General features: G+C 41.9%; 1 protein-coding gene across 1 annotated transcript in view; it reads left to right on the top strand.

The window, feature by feature from the left end:
• The window catches only part of SMC6 (structural maintenance of chromosomes 6), a 1850548-nt gene that overhangs the window by 1023245 nt on the left and 809755 nt on the right, over positions 1 to 17548 (top strand). The gene's annotated exons all lie outside the window — the stretch shown is intronic.

Genomic DNA, 17548 nt, shown 5'->3' with positions numbered 1-17548 from the left:
ACTGGAAAGAAAATGTGGTTCTGCAAGTCACAGAGTTCTTATGACAGCCCTGGGGGATAGACCTTCTCTTGGTAGAGGAGGAGGTAACTGCAGTGGATGTCACCATAGAGGCAGAAGCGGATTGTGTAACCAGGGCTTTCGCAGTAACTTCACTGAAAAGCCATATCAGCACTCCTGAGTTTTTACCTGACTGCTGCACTCTGGAGGCAGTCGGGATGGAGGGGGGGCTTATCCATGTACCTGCAAGCCTGGCAAAATAGAACAACAGATTCTTGGGTGCTAAACATAATTTTCAGACCCTGTTCAGTTCCCTTTTCCCTTCCTTCAATAAAAAGAAAGTTCCCAATGTTCCACCCAGTCATTTGAAGCTTGTAGCAGTAGAAATTTCAAAGGTGCTAAGAAAAAGCCATCCAGCTGGTCTCCAAAGATTAATTAGAGTCCCAGGTCTATTTGAGGTTCTTTTTAGGTGACCTCGGAACCATTTTGAATCTGAGTTATTTAAACCAATTTATAATGCAGACAAAATTCCAGATGGTCACAGTTCACTCAGTTTTGCCTCTACTGAAGAAGGATGATTGAATGAGCTCCAGAGATCCGATCCGGGATGCATACTGTCATGTAAAGATAGAGAAGCATACAGTTTCAGGCCAGGACAGGGGAGGGCAACCATTATCAATTCAGAGCCCTGCCTTTTGATCTTACCACAGCCCCAATGTTGCTTACAAAGATAATGGCAGCACATCTTTGCCTGCTAGGGATCTAGGTTTTCCCATGTCTCAAAGTTTGGCTCCTATCCACTACCTCCAGTGATCTGCTAATGAATCATCTGGGCCTTATGTTCCATCTAGTGCAAGATCTAGGCATGACAATCAACCTACCCAAAAGTAATCTTACCCCAACACAACAAATAGAATTTATTGGATGTCGCCTGGATTCGATTCTACAGATCAACATACTTCCCCACTCCTGAGTGCTCTCCCTGTGCCTCACAGCTACACAAGTACTCCATCATCCTTCTCCTCCAGCAAGACTGATTCTTTGTCGTTTAGGTCTGATGGCTTCTGCAGTCCTAATGCTTCCACTAGCTAGCTTCTACATGAGAGTACTTCAGTGGACCCTAGCAGTGCAATGGTCTCAAAACGTTCATCCGCTGTATACGAAAATTTGAATCACTCGAATATGCAGACAACACATCTCCTAGTGGACAAAATCTCATTCAGTGACAGAAGGACGTCCATTCCAAATGGTTACACCTGTGGCTGCAGTAACCATAGATGGCTCCCTTCTAAGGTGAGAGAGGGCAGTTTAAAGGGAGGAGTCTAAAGTACTTGGTCACACACACAGGTCAGTCTTCACGTCAGTATCCTGAAGTTGCAGGAATTCCAGGATGTCCTCCCCAGTTGTGTGATTTCCATATAGTTGGACAGCATGTCAGTAGTCTGGTACATCAGCAAATAGGGAGGGACATATTCATATCCCCTGTGTTAAAAGGCTATGATGCTTTGGCAGTGAGCAATCTCTTCTCATCGCTTTGATAGCAACAATAGTACCGGGGATGCCCAGTCTACTAGTGGACAAATTGAGCAGATCTATGTTAATGCCTCACAAGTGGTCCCTCAGTTTAGCAGTGGCAGCTGTGATCTTCCATCACTGGGGCCAACCTTGCTGCAATCTATTTGCATTCTACCTAAACAATGCAGCAGTTACTTTGTTTTGGTCCCTGCATAGGTCCATTCACAGAGGGATGAGCTAGTCCACAATTGACCCCCAGGTCTCCTGTGTACCTTTCCCCCATTGCCTTTAATGAACAAATTTATTCAGAAAGTAAGAATGTACAAGGCAAGAGATTCTTATTGCCCACTTCTGGCCCCGTGAAATGTGGTTTCCCTTCCTGTGGCCTCAACTAGTACATCCACCATGGAAGTTGGATCAGTATTCAAACCTATTAATGCACCCATCAGGACTGCCTCCTAATCCAGACAAGAAATTCATGAAATTGACCATTTGGTTTCTCCAGTTCTAACCTTGGCCAGAGATGCCAGGCTACCATCTTTGGTTGTTCAGATCATGTTAGTCTTTCAGAAACAGTCCACTAAGATCTGTCATAGCAAATGAAAATGATTTTCCATTTGGACTTTCTCAAAGGGGTTAGACTCTTTTTCTGCTCCCATAATAAAATTCCTGTCTGAACTTTTCCATAGTGGCTCTAGTTATTCCACTGTTAAATTGCAAATGGCTGCAATCTGAAATGTAGCTTCCTTGAGAGTCTCAAGTCTTTTTGAAAGGAACCTTTTTTCAAGTCTTTTTGAAAGGAACCTTTTTTCTATGACCACCTATTGGGGGTCCAGTTCCTCACTGGAATATTACTACATGACCCTCTTGTGAACCAGCAGCATCATTCATCTCTTGGAAAATGATTTTTGTGGTGGCTCTTGCATCAGCCCAGGTGGATTTCAGAGCTGCAAGTACTTTCGTGTAAGCTTTCCTGTCTAGTATTCAGTAAAGAGTTTCCATGAGAACTAATGCATCTATCCTTCCTAAAGTGGCATCCAGGATAAATTTAAATCCGTAAATAAACCTACCAGTCTTTTTACCCAAATTCTGAAACAAAGGTAAACATATTTTTCATATGCTGGATGGTTGTCAACTTGAGTTCTATCTTCATAGGAGGAAGCAGTTCAGAAAATCCGATCTTTTTTTGTTTCTTTCTCAAAACCTGAATTAGGCAACCAGTTGCTGAGGTTACTCCCTTCAGATGGTTTTCAGATTGCATATCTTTTGTGTACAATAAAAAGGGCTTGTCCCCACAGTCTAAAGCTCACTCCACAAGGGCAATGGCCATGTCAACATCCTTGACTAGTAGACTGTCTGTTAATGATATTTGTGCTGTTGCGAATGGGTCAGCAGTTCACACTTTTGTGTTGCATTACAAGTTGTATGTACAGTCCAGATCACTGTCTTTCTTTGGTTCTGCCATTCTCAGGAATGTTCTTCCTTGTTACCACCCAGCTAAAACAGGTTGGGAATCTGTCCCATGGTTGAATCACTCAGAAATAGACATCATTGGATATGAAAAGTATGTAATTACCATAATGATATTCATGTTGTCTGATTTTCGTCCAATTCAACCTCCCTACCGCCTTTCAACTTAACACAAATTGGCTTCTAGTGACCGGATAGTTTTCTTACACACACTCTCTGTGATTAGTCCTAACTGACTTGTCTTCCAATCACACCTTTTTACCTGTATGCTAGGTTTAGTTTTGAATGTAGTTGCTATGAATTATTTTACTGAGGCAAACTCGATCCGAGATACTAAGGTGGGCTTCCCTGTTATATAAGCGAAAGTTCAATTTTTTGATTGTCGCTTTATCAACGGCTAAATGTCGGAAACCCCAAATCCCGAACAAATTGAACAGCAATTTTTTTCTGCACCCCCTACTTAAATATACCAACTCCAAGATCGCACCACAGTGGAGGAAACGGCAAAGTCCCAAAAACAGCCCAGTGATTTTTTTTTTCCCTAGGAAAAAAAATCGTTGTTCAGTTTGTTTGGGGATTTAGCCTTTTCAACATTTAGCTGTCGACAAAGCGACGTTCGAAATATTGAATGTTCACTTAAATATTAGGGACCCTAGGGTGAGGAAGAGTCAGAGCCCTGTAACTGAGAAGCTTCAGAATCAGTGCCAAGGTTGGATCTAATCAGATCCAACAACCCATGGTTGAAAAGGATGAAAATTAGACAACATGGATCTACTGTTATAGTAAGTACATAACATTTGAATATGATATTTGGAAAATATGAGAAAGAAAAAAAATGGGGAATTGACAATATTCAGTCTGGAGATTATGGAAAAGGTGATCTTTTGGAATATTGTATAAAAATAGAAGATGATAAAGATATGCTAGATGAAATAAAATGATGGTTGTGGAGGAAAGAATGGGGGCTAGATAATGAGCTAAAAAACAGTTGATATTGGCTTAGAAAAATCAATTTTGTGTTTTCTTTTTCTTTGAATGATGAAAATGGACTTTTTTCTTGTGTATATTATATGTTAATGTTGAAAAATGGAAACACACAAGATGTATGTTAGTTATGAATGTGTAAATAATGAAATATGTAAATAAATAAAGCAAGCCCTTCTACATTTGGTTAGTGGCTTTGGCTCTTTTATACCCACCTGAGCTATCACCAACTCAAGCAGATGTGGGCTTTGTAAGTACAGCACAAGCAGGAGTGCAGCACCTCTCTTATGCTGCACTGCATTGTCAGTATTGGAAAAAATTAATCCTGTTAACTTGGTATGGGAGTAAAACTCACAGCCCACCAAAAGTGAAATATCTGTTTTAGAGGTCGGGCAGGGTTTGTTTTAGCTGTCTTGTAGGACACGCTTTAGACCATCCAGCTGTTTCTGGGAACTGGAACACACTGCATGGACTGTTTTTTTGCATGAAATTATTTCTACACTTCGAAATACAGTTCATTATGAGGGACATATAACAGCTTTTGAGTGTTATTCCCATAACTAATAAAGTTTGGATAGTTGAGCCATTGGTATAAGACATACTCACTTACTGACAACCCCAACCCCAACCCCCCCCCCCCAGCTACAGACTAAATTGGTCTTTGTATGGATTTATTTTACTATAAAGAATTTTAACCAATAAGTGTTATGTTTACTTCATCTTCCTCAGATTTATAGTCAGAGGCATATTTTAAAGTTGTGGTTTTGGCTTGATGTGGATTTACTTGGATTATTTTTGTCTTTCATTGCTTGTTTACCCTTCCCGAAGAGCATTTATTAGCATTTTGTCTGTGCTTTCTGCTTTCTTGTTCCCCAAAACTCAGAACAGTGCGGGGTATGCAGTGCACTGTCCGTTAAAGTAGGTTGTGAAACTGACCTCCTCCAGCTAATTCCCATTTGTATTTAAATTCTTGCAACAATGATTCAGTTATTTAAGCATATCTCTCTGCAGGTGTACTTGCACACTACTACTTTTCCATTTATTTCTGGATTGTGTTGCACATTCTTGCATAGTAGCCTAGTCCAAATAGTTAAGTATATCCCGCTGTCCCCTTCTGTTCTCCATTGTGCTGGTGTGCATTCATTTCCTAGTTCATGTTAGCATGCTTAATGTTAGAAGTATGGATGGTATTTCTGTGCTGTGCACCCTGCATTCGTGTACTGGATTTAATGTCTTCTAGGAAACCTGTTCAGATGCCCTTTTTTAGGGGATTTTGGTAGTGAATATTTGTGAAACAGATATCTGTTTCTGTGTATTTTGTTTACCAAGCATTACGTGCTGGATTGTATTCCTAAGGCAGATGGAGGTTTCACTTAGGAAGTCATCTGTGGGATGCCAGCTGGAGCCACAACCTGGTGGCCTTAAGTGTATAGCTCATTTTCCGCCCAAAAATAGTTATCAAAGAGATGGGATTCTAGTACAGTTGTCTGTGGTACTAACAGATGACAATCCTTTTGACTTCCTTGGCGAGATGCTCCTTTCTCCCAATCCTCCCTCATGTTAAATTATGCTAAGTTTACTTGTGTTGTCATGCCTTGGTCCTCTACTGAGATTTGAAAGATTGTTATTTCTATGATGTCTGTTAATCAAGTGGCCTATTGGCCAGTTGCAATGGTAAGGAGGCTTCACCTGTTACTGACTATGAATATGAAGAAGTTATGTTGCTGCAGCATCCACCTGTGTTAGATATTTGCAATAAGATGCACAGGTAAAGATCTGATTAATGTCAAGAACCTTCCTTGGTGGGTCAAGTTTCCATGCTTAGGGTGAACACACATCCATGGCAGTACCACTATGTTATGCCTGTGCTTCATAAGCACATACATCCGTTTCACACACTTCTCCCCCATCCCAGTTTTTGCAAGAGCCATTCATTTCATTGATGGAATTTTTGGAGTCCCATATTGTTGAGTTCAAAACATTGAGTCCCATTTCTGTGTTTCTAGACCTCCATTCTGTTTCAAGATCACTGACATTTGATGGGGGAAGGAATTTCCCTTACTTCCAAGGTTGAGCAACCATGAAGTTAGCAGTTATTCAGCTGGAGTGATATGGTGGGAGTTGGTGGTTTGCCTCCCTGCAGAAACACACACACACACACACACACACACACACACACACACACACACACACACACACACACACACACACACTCCTTTTTGTAGAAAGTCAATTATATTAGTAGCCAGCTTTCTTGTTGCAGTGTTGGCTGATTGTGAGGAGATGGTGCTGAAGTGTCTGCTTGTATCTTTTTTTTTTTTTTGTTCTAATTTCAAACCTTGCTGTCACTAGCCACCTCATTGGCAAAGAGGGATAAAGCCCTAACTGCAATGCATGTGAACCAAATGGTGACTCTGATACCTATAGAAGCTAGCCAGGGTGAATGGGAGAGGTGGTTGCTGGTACCAGCTCCCCATATCCTAGGGGGAGGTGGGAGGCACCTCTTGCCCAGTCACAGTGATAACATCTAGTGGTAGCACCAGGTGATACACAGTAGAGTTAGGACCAGCTTAGCCTACGCTCTCATAGTACTTTTCACCAGTAAATCCAAGTGAGTTTAGTGTACAGAGGCATGCTCCCTCTCAGGAGACAACGATAGCAGCTTGGGGGAGCCGCTTAGTGGGATGGTGTTGTTCCCAATGGGGGGAGGGTAGGTTGGCACCTAGGACCAGCAACCTGGCCTGCTGCCTACCACCAACTCTTGCCAGAACGAATGGGGCTTTTAGGTGTTGGTATTGGGGCTATCAAACAAAGTACTGAGGGTGTGTTCATTTAAATAAAAAAGCTTGCTACCACTGATGACATGTTTTTAACATGTTCTTATACTTGCATGCTCTTTTCTCTTTCTCTCTCTCTGGTGGATCATTCTGAATTACAGAGCAACACTGGAAGAAAGCATCTAGTGGTACCTTTAGGTGGATCTTTCTTAAAGGTCATGGTGTGTGTGTGGTAGTTTTAACTGATGTCTGCTTTAGCATTTAGCTAGAGCCACTACATTCTACTGGTAATTCTGTGGTTTCTCCCTTGTCTGCCAAGATAGGATCATCATTAACAAGTGGGGTTGGATTCCACTATTTCCCTTGGTCTCAAGGCAGACTTGAAATTCTGGAAAGGTACAGCCCTGGCTACCTACCTTAAAACAGTACTGCATTAGGTAACATCTGTGGGGATTTGTTTTTCTTTTCTTCTCATCTGATTGGCTTTGATCTAGAGAAGACCAGCATGGTCATGAGACACAAACCTTGGAGTCTTTAGGTATGGATCAGTTATGCTTCTTTTTCCTATGGCCTGTGCCTCACTCCATCTGGATCAGTTAGCCTGGGTTAAGGAGGAGGAGTTTGATAGAACCAGTCAAGAGAGTGCAGAGGTTCATTGACTCTTTCTGGAGCCTGGAGTTGTAGCTGTTGGATTTCACTTGTATGGCTTTCAGTGCCCACCCTGTCCAAGTTTCCTGACTTGCAAATGCTACTTTGATGCATTTTTGAGTCAAGTGGGAGGTTATGCTGGGCTTGCACACTTGCTTGTGCCTGGTATGGGGATATTGTTTCATTTGAGCTAGCTAAACTTGCTTAAATCACCCTCATTCTCTCACTCTTTACTGCTCTCCTCGGTGGGATTATAATGAGGTATTGTCTCCTCACCCCAGATGAGTCCTCTTTTGTCTGGGTGGGGGGGTGAATATTCCTTGAGCTTCTTCACCACCACTGTGCAGTTGGCAGACAGAATGGCCACAGGATAGTATATTTCTCTCTAAAACTGAGCACTGTGATTTGTTTCCAGTGTAACTGATTTCTCTGGATGCATGTGTTTTTCAAAAATTGGAAGTCCGCTAGTGTGGCTCTGACTACTCCCCCCCCCCCCCCATATATATTTATATATGTTGTAAAGGGCAATGTTCATCAGGAAGAAGACTGGGGACCTTTTCACATTAATCATGTATATGAGTGTCTTATAAGCAGGTACTGTAATCCTTTTGCCAAACAAGAGAAGATTAGTCTTTTGTGATGTATTTAAGGAAATATGAGCCTTGTAAACGTGGATGCAGCCTCTCATACTACATGTGATGCAAGCATTGCTAAGGACAAGTCAGACTAGAAAAAGTTCTGTAGTAAAGCTTTCAAAATTTGCTTAAAGGAATATGAGCCCCACAAAGACAGACACAGCCTCTCATTGTACATGTAATACAAAACAGGATTGTAAAGTCTGGAGATAGTGTCATAAAAGCAGTCAGTTTGAACTAATGAAACTGTAAACCACTTTATTAAATGGACCTGATGAAGCTTTGGTGAAAGTGTTTTATTAAATATAGTTATATAGTGGTAGGTCATGGTGTTTTTTTGTTTGTTAAAAATAAAAATAAAAACTTTTTAACTAAGAATGACATTCCACAGACTGTTGAGCAGGTTAAACCCTCATGAGTCTTTTAGGAATGTTCAAATAAGGGACTTACCTCTAAGATTTGGAATTGGCTCCTTGTTTTTCCAGCCCTCAAGAACAGCTCCCGCAATGGTCTGGACTTGCCTTTAAATAACTGACCTGTTTAATGTAATGTATTAGAACAGGAAAACTCTTCATCTAGCTGCTTAACTGAATAAACTACTTGAAACTTCAACAAGGCATCTTTATTCCTCCCACAGGGAAGGCATCAGAAGGGCCTCTGACTGAACTTTTCACATGCCTGCTGGTTGCAGCTTGATTGGACTTGGAACTCCCTTCTTCATTTTTGTGATGCTGCGATGCTCCGCCTAGTATTTCTTTGGTGTGAGAGTTGTCCCTGGGACTCACCTGTTTTCCACAGGAGTTATCCATTTGTCAGTTTCCTCTGGCTGTGAGGCTGTTACCAACAGTATATCTAGAGGTTAGACAATGGTCTTTGTTGCATCCCAGTTGTTCCCTTCTCTTTAGAGGGTTAGCATTTTCAGGTTAGTTGGCATGTGTGGGTGGCATTCCAGCTTTATTGAACCTGGTCAGCCTGTGCTTTTTATTTACAATGCACATGGTGTCTCTGTATGTTTGTGTCTGAGTATGTATATATGTAGGATGGTGACAGCTTCTGCTGTCTCCATTTTGGACCCATAGTTTATGTGCGGTTCTGGTTTTCAAGTCTGCTGGGGCCCATTGAGCCTAGAACCTACTTGGATTCCCTTCTCCCACCCTATGATCTGTCATTATAAAGGAGGGAGGCTGACTGTAGCCCTACCTAAAAGTTGTGTCCTAGGGTCTGCCCCTTCTTGGCTGTGTTATTCCTCAGCTTGGTAGAAGGAGTTTTCTTTCTTGGCTTTCTCTGAGGGGAGAGCCTCTAGGATTCTCAGTCCGCCTCCTCTCCCTGGCTGTGATCCTTACTTCCATTTGGTAGCCTTCAACGTCTGATTTGGGAGATTCTCAGTATCATGCTGATTCTGTGATGAGATCTTGTGACTAGCTTCTATGGGCATCTCCTCCATGGCGGAAGGACTAACCTTCATGATGGGTCTCTAGATGTAGGGCAGTCCAACAACTAACACTTTCCACTTTTGGAAGACAGTTTTGACTTAGTCCTGTTCTAGCTGGTCAATAGGTCTGAAGGTAAGGTTGACCGTTTTTATGACTGGGTTTCTTTGTAATTTCTTGTTCGTGTCTGTTCTTTGTTGCATATTTTAAAGATAGTTTTTCTTACTCAGTTTTACTGTGCCCATGAGTTGATGTGGATCACTGTTACATTTTAGAGGTCTTAAGAGCTCTTTCTGGTCTCATTGGGGGTGACTCCCTCCTTTTTTCTTTGGAGTGGACATCTTAACTGTTTTGCAGTCTGGCCAGGTGTCTTTTCATTTCCAGGTCTCAACATCTTTGGCACAATCCTACTGCTGTGATTCCTTCCATTGGTGTTCTAGTGGGAATCGTTCTCCACAGCAGAAGAGTAGTACCTTCTGCAGCATCATGTAGGTTGCTGTGGGTGTCTCTGATGATGTCCTTTTATATCACTGTTGCAGTATTCTTAATGTTAGGGATCTCCCACCCAGGACACCCCAACATTTGGCCAGTATACCAAAGCCTAATGTTTTTGTATGTGCAGTACATCACACATATGCTCCCCTCACAGAACGTAGGGCATAAAAGTGACATACGGATGCAGTTACCCAGAACAACTTTGCCATCAGTCCGAACACCATTATTGCTCATTAGTCAGAACACCTTGTTGCTGTGCTGAATACCTAGTCTGTCAGATAAATGCCCCATTGGGGTTTTTTTTCTGTTCTTTGGTCTTCTATTTTATTTTGCTTACCTAGAGTTCATGTCATCCTAGAAGGTAAAATGTAAGTTTGGGAGGTAGATTCCCCATATGGATCATCATGAACAGTGTCTGTTTTGTTTGGGTGCTTCCCATGATCATATCTCTTGTAATATCTGTAAGGCGTTTGTGCCTAAGACACTCAGAAATCATTTGTCATCCCTGGCCATTTATCTTGAAAACCCGTGTCTTAAACAGATAGCCGAGGGTAACATGGCAGAATCCTGTAACCCCAAGATACTTCTGCTAAGTAAGAAGGCGGCCAAGAAGTCTCGGACAGATTCTTTAGCTGTTCCCCTTCCACTGGACACCCCTCTAGAAACAGGTAATAGGTCTGCAGGCCATTCGACATCTACATCAGATTCCACTGCTGCCGCGACCCTGTCAAAATTGGCATGGATCTGCCTTTTCACATGTTCTATCAGGCTGTCTAGCCATCTGCAACAGACATCAAGGAGGAACTGTGGTGGATTATTCCACAGGCTCTTAGAGGGATTCCGCAGATATTTGTCAGGGAAGAGGTTACAGGTTCTCTTATGGAATCTTGGCCAGGGTTGGAACTTCTGGTATTTGTTAGGACTGATGTCCCTTCCAAGAAAGGCAAAAGATGAAGCATGTTTCAGTCCATCCTAAGGATCCTTAAAGGGAATGGTAAGAGTTTACTTAGGATTTTTTTTTTCTGCCTTGATGGCACTGAAGCCTTCTCAAGGGGTTTCAGTGCCTGCTCCTCCTGAACTCTACCCCTTCTAAATGGCTTAGGGAATCGGATTGCTCAGATGAGAATTCAGTCTGATGAAAGGTCTTTGTCCTGTTCTTCACAGATGCATTCACCTTTGGCTTATGGTTCTGATGAGGAGGAATCTGTTAGCCTGAGTCCTTTTGAGGAATTGTCCTTTGGGAAAATAATTTCTAGGATGATGGAATACTTGAAGTGGGATTCTTCTTAAGTGTCTGATATTCAGAGGAGATGTAACTTGCTTCAGGTGGATACTCCTAAACCATCGGCAGTTCATCCTGTGTTGGCTGGCTTGATAGACATTTTAATTCCTGCTTCCAAGTCTCCTGATTCTTAGCCTCCTGCTCCTAAGAAACCTGATAAGTTCTATAAGGTTCCTGAGGATTAGCAATTTTTATTTAAACATCTTTCTGCTGATTCTGCTGTGGTGTCAGTCTCTTCTGACAAGCCTAGGTTCTTGCCCTCTTCCAAAATTTTGCTGTCTGATAACGATAGTAGGTCAATTCAGAGGATTGATAAGAAAGTTTACAGTGCTTCTACTTTGGCCTTTAGGGCTATTAATTATTAGGCCAGTGTGACCAGGCATGCTCTGGCCTTTGTTGCTCAGGCTTGTCGGGTTATTCCTGACCTCCCTGATTTTGAAGGCAAACCCTTTCTCTTATCTATTTTAGGTTCTGCTTCTCAAGTGACTCACCACTCTTAAGTGTAGCTATGATGCTGCTGATGCCTCTTCCAGGCCTTGCAGGACCTTAAACATATTTTGTCTCTCTCCTATCCCTAAATTTCAGAGGAATTATTCTTATAGATCTGCTTTTGTTCACCGGCAACCCCGCCAGGCCTCAAAGGCAAGAAGGATGGTAGGCAAGGCCCCCTTTGCTAAGGCTTCTCAATTTCTATGGCCCAAAAGCCTCTTTTATCTGATAAGCCTGCTTCGTTTTGACAGTTTGCCCCCCCCCCCCCCCTTCTCTTAGACCAGGTTCCTTTGTCCCTTTGGCTTCCAAATTGGCTTTTCAACACTTCAGACTCCTCGGTTCTTTTTGTCACCTGTCAGGGTTACTTCATGGTATGGAAGTCTCTCCATCTTTTTTCAGGGATTCCTCATCCTCATCTAGAGCAACTTCCTCCTTTCCTGAAGGTTCAAAGGTCCCTGGTGAACCAAGGAACCATTCAACCTGTTCCCCCTTCGCAATTGAGAAAGGGTTTTTATTCACAGTTGGGAAAGAGTTTTTATTCCTGGATATTTCTGGTTCCTCAAAAGGAGGGCACTTGGAGACCTATTCTGGATCTCCCCCTGCTTAACACCTTTCTCAAGGTCCCTTCTTTTTGAATGTTTACACTTAAAACCCTATTTCATCTTTTACTCTATCCCAGGCTTTTCTGGCTTCTTTGGATCTGAAGGATGCTTACCTTAATAACCCTATTTACCCTCTTTTAAGGAAGTTTTCATTTTCAGTTCTCTGCTTTGCCCTTTGGCCTCTCTACTGCTTCAAGACTATTCACAAAATGCCTAGCTCTTGTGATTGCTTTCTGCAGGCTCCAGGACATTCAGATTTTTCCTTATTTAGATGATCTGCTGCTTCAGGCACCTTCTTTCAGTTGCCTGTTACAGGATATGGTGTTCACCATCTTTCTTCAAAGTCTGGGGTTCGCTGTCTTCTTCTAAAAGTCTGTCCTGACTCCCTGTCAGGATCATGTGCATCTGGGGTGCAAGATTCAGACAGTACCAATGTTGACTTGTATTCTACCCCCAAAGGTTTTGTCATTGACGGCCTTCTTTCAATCTCTCCTTCCTCTGAATGCTGTGCCAGCCAGAAAGTTTCTTTGGGCCCTGGGATTCATGGTCTCTTCTATTCCAATGCTTCTCTTGCCAGACTGCATATGTGGAAGCTTCAATGGTACCTCAATTCAGTTTGGATTTCAGTGTACCTCTCCTTCCTTGTCTAAAGAAGGAATTTGCAGGGTGGATTCAACAGTTTGCTGTCAACTCAGGCCTACCCTTTTAGTCTTCAGTCCCTTCTTAAGAAATGTTCACTGGTGCCTCAGAGATGAGGTGGGGAACTTCATTTGGTCACCTGAAAGTTTGGGGTCTCTGCCCCCCCCCATCAGAAGTCAGACCCATACCTCACAACCCTACCAAATTCCTTGGTATTCACCGTTTTTTAGGACAAAATAATGGGGTGCCATGAATATCTGAGTGGCCATTTTAATTCCTGATTTTTTCTTGTCTCTTTTTTGGGGGGGGGGGGGTTGTGGAGTACAACTTTAAATTTATTGTTGATGTCACCGTGCATCGCCGATGTATCCTGCACTGTCCTCACCGTGCAGGGCCAATGCATGATGACATCAGCTTCATTCCTGTATCGGACACCTCCATCAGAGAGACTCATCTTAGAGTAGTACTCGGACTAATCTGGACATAATTTTTGGATTAATACCAGCAGCAGCAGCCAGTGGAACAGAGCTTGTGTGTGTGTGTGTGTGTGTGTGTGTGTGTGTGTGTGTGTGTGAGAGACTGTGCACATCTTTACAACAAAGGAAAGTTCTTGCCATCCACCCATGTCTGCAGCAGGTCAAGATGAGAAAATTCGTAACTTTAACCAGCTAAGTAAAACCTAAATCATCAATTAAAAAAAAAAAAAAAAAAAAAGTATGTATGCAAGGCCAGGGTGTTAATAACAGAAAGTGCAGCAAAGGAATTGGAAATGATTCTATAATCTGCTACAACCTGTACACTTCTGAAGTTTGTTCTTTTATTTTTAAAAGTAGTACTCATACCTGTCAACTGTGCTAAATTCCTTGGTATTTCCCGGTTTTGGACTCAAAATAATAGGGTGCCAAAAATTCCTGATTGGCCCCTTTAAATCCCGATTTCGGCATGCTGACAAGGGTGCTGCAACCATAGGGTGGGGGGGAGGTGAGCACTCTCCCACTTTTAAGAGGTTTTAAAAGTTTTGTACTGACATGAAACTTTTAGACACTGATTTTGAGGCCAAGAAAATTAAAACATTTAAAAGTAATTTTATGGATTATAAAAATCAGGAGACATTTACTTGGGAGAAAAACAAACATTTGGTTTGTTTTGCTGACAGACCCTCTTGCTGGTCAGAAACCTGGTGTGGGTTAATTTAAATGAAAAAAACAAGTGTCAAAATCTTCTGTTCCTAAAAATATTGATTCTACCTCTGAGTTTTCATGTAATACTGTTGCAGAAGATAACCTGGATATTGGAGATGATTCACATGTTTGTAAACGTGTATATTCAGTTGCTACAACCCCTTTAACAGAAGGAGAGGGGCAGAGACACAGAAGTAAAATACAGAATGTTGGATATGTTCAGGGCAATGTTACAGTAACTTCAAAGTCACAGTTAAGTTGACTGAAATTTTTTCAGAACATGTTTTTTCACTGTTAAAGAAGGGATTATCATTTGTGCCTAACTTTTTGTTTGTTTCACAATTTCAAATTGTAAATTATTTGAAAGATTGTTTCAGTTGCTTAACATGAAATATTGTTTTGTTCATCGCCCTGTACATCAAATTAATAATTTCAAATTTAGGAAATCCATGTTTCAGCCCCCATATCATCCTACTGTTAAATCAGTTTAGACTAATGCTATGAAGGACTGGAATAATGGGTATTTCCATTTGTTTAGGAATTTTGGGCATAATTTATCCTTGGATGAAAAACAAGTGTTGAATTATTAAAGATCAAGGGATGATTTGGTTATTCCTCCAGTAGATTTTTTTGCCTCCCCTCTAAACAAACCGCTCCCTTTCTTCTGTTCCAGAGTGCTATGCCATCTCCCATTGAAGGCAGATGTCCTTTCTTTTCCTTTGAAGGGGATTTTTCTTTATGCTTTCCCTCCTCTTCCTGTACCTGTACTTCCAAGAGTCCTGCATAAGATTTATCTGCACTTCCCAAAAATCTTGCTATTGACTCCCGTTTGACGAAGAGACTGCACTGGTTCTCCCTGTTAATGCTTCTTGTTAGGTGCAATCACCACAAGTTGCCTCACCACTTGGACCTCCTCACACAGTGCAAGGGGGTCTCTCATCCATCCTTACTTGTCCAGTCTTCAACTGACACTGTGGGTGATAAGGTTTTGATCCCTTTCAGGCACCTCTTTTCTGAGGATATGCTCAGGGTTTTCAGGAGGTGAAGAAACCCTCAAACAGAAAATCTTCTATGTCTAAATGGAATAGATTCTGTCTGGTGCCGTGCTTGTAACCAGATCCCCTTTTCAGTGGGATCCATTTGGTCCTCTCGTATTTGTGTGAGTTGCTTCAGTCTGCCTGACCTATTCTTCTGTGAAGACCCATTTGTCATCCATTTCTGATTGTCTGCTCTTGAATCCTCCTTTGGCTTCTCACTTTGAGGTCACACAATTTCTTAAAGGCGTTCTGCATATTAGGCCTCCAAGGAAATCTATTCCTCTTCGGGATCTTTAATTTTGTTTTGGAAAAATTAACTCAAGCTCCTTTTGAGCCTGCAGATTCAGCTTCTTTGCAACATTGTACCTGGAACTCTGTTTTGTTGCTGGCTCTTACTTCTGCTTGGGTGGTTTCTGAGCTCCAGGGCCTTATGGCCATTTCTCCTTTTTTGGTTTACAAGGGGACAGGGTGTCCCTTCATATTAATTCTTCTTTTATGCCCAAATTAGTAAATGAGTTACCCTTGAATCAGTCAGTACAGATGACTTATTTTTTCCCTTTTCCTCAGTCTGCTAGTGGGAGAGTCTTGCATACCGGGAATTTGCAGACAACTGGGGTATTATTTGGATAAAACTAAGGCCATCCGCAAGCCTAATCAGCTTTTTATTTCCTTTCATCCCAAGACGGGTTGGGCTGTTTCTAAGGAAACCATCTCCTCCTGGATATCTAAGGCCATTTCTTTTTGTTATTCTTTTCATGGCAAATCTCCATCTAGTTCTCTTAGAGCTCATTCCACTGGGGCTGTTGCCTCTTCAGGTGTTTCTTCAAGGGATTGGGCACCAGTTCCATCCTTGAAGCTGAGACTTGTTCTTCAGTGCATACCTTTACTAAACATTATGAGTTGCATATAGTTTCTAGGGCTAGATCAGGTTTTTGCTAGAACCATATTGTATGGGTTTGTTGAGGGCTGTTCTCAGCTTTCCAACTACCAATCTGTTTCTTTACTTTTTACTCTTCCTAACGTTATGAATACTACAACAGTGATATGGAAAGGCATAGCACAGCTGTGTATAATCTTACTATAATAGTATATGTCCTTCTCTTCACTATTGCATTATTGGATCCCTCCCTCCAACCCCCTCATTTGTTCTGTTTTTTTGATTCCCTTCTGGCTGAGGGTTTCTCCTGCATTTTTTTCCTTCTGGATATTAATGAGTGCATGGACCCCTTTGTCCTGTGGAGACTGTTCTCTTCTGGGGCAATTCATTTCTGAGTAACATCATCCGTACATCACATTTATGCTGTACTTTCTGTGCAGGGAACATGTGTGATATTCTGCATATACAAGATCATTAGACTTTGGTATACTGGATGAGCGTCAGGCTGCCCTGGTCAGGAGATCCCTAACATTAAGAATACTGCAACAGTGAAGAGAAGCACATCATCTGTTACGGTAATATTTTATACAGCTGTACTGGCAGGATGCCTGTTGTTGAGTTTCACTTGGAAGCTGGATCAAGACCTTATTACCTCTGTGTTTTGTTGCATTACTGTAATAACAGCCTCTGCTAGTTGAGCAGCCCCCTAGGTGAGGGCTGCCTTCCATGTCTGCAGTTTAACAGAGTCAAGGCTATGAGCTGCTAACAGGCTTTATTGTGTGTTCCTGGATTTGATTCTTTGAGTTTCAGTTTGCTTTCTGTGAGACTCTGAACATGCCACTTAACCAGTTAGTGCTCCTTGGCCTCTTGAAAGTAGGTTACAACCCAGGTAACAAGACATACAAATCAGTCATTAAATAAAGTAAAATAAATGTCTTTGTGGTGGTCACCCCCTTTTGGGGGCTGAAACTTTTCTGAACAGATGTCACTGTCTGCTATATCGTCCATTAACCCAGTGGTTTGAAAGCTCATCTAATGCTAATCACTTCCTTCTTGCATTGCCTGCTTTGGGTGTCCTAACTCTCCAGTGTTTGTCAGTTGTTGCGGGGTGAGGTAAGTGTCCTTCTTACCATTGTTTTGTTCTCTTTAGAGCTGATGCTCTTCCTTCTGATTCTCTGAAGTAGATTTTCTTCATTTTTGAGTTGTGTATGGTCCTCTAGAGCAGAGGATTCAGACTGCTTTCCTCTTTCAGTGCACTGGGAAGTGAAGATGGATGAGTAATTTCTTTCACTCCTTGTAGTGATGAAGGAATTATATTTCTATAACCAAAGACTTCCTACTGGCCTAGGCTGCAGTTTGTCATTCTGTTAAAAGAAAGAAAGAAAGAAAAATGAAAACCTTGTTCTAGAGTCGCTGAAAGTAGTGGTTTTCAGTGATTTGCCTTAACTCAAATGGCAATCACTGAAATTACCTTTAGTGTATTGACATGA

This window comes from Protopterus annectens, chromosome 1.part0, assembly GCF_019279795.1.
Source record: "Protopterus annectens isolate FY-2018-M chromosome 1.part0, PAN1.0, whole genome shotgun sequence".
Lineage (NCBI taxonomy): Eukaryota > Metazoa > Chordata > Ceratodontiformes > Protopteridae > Protopterus > Protopterus annectens.
This window is presented reverse-complemented; position numbering and strand designations above follow the sequence as displayed.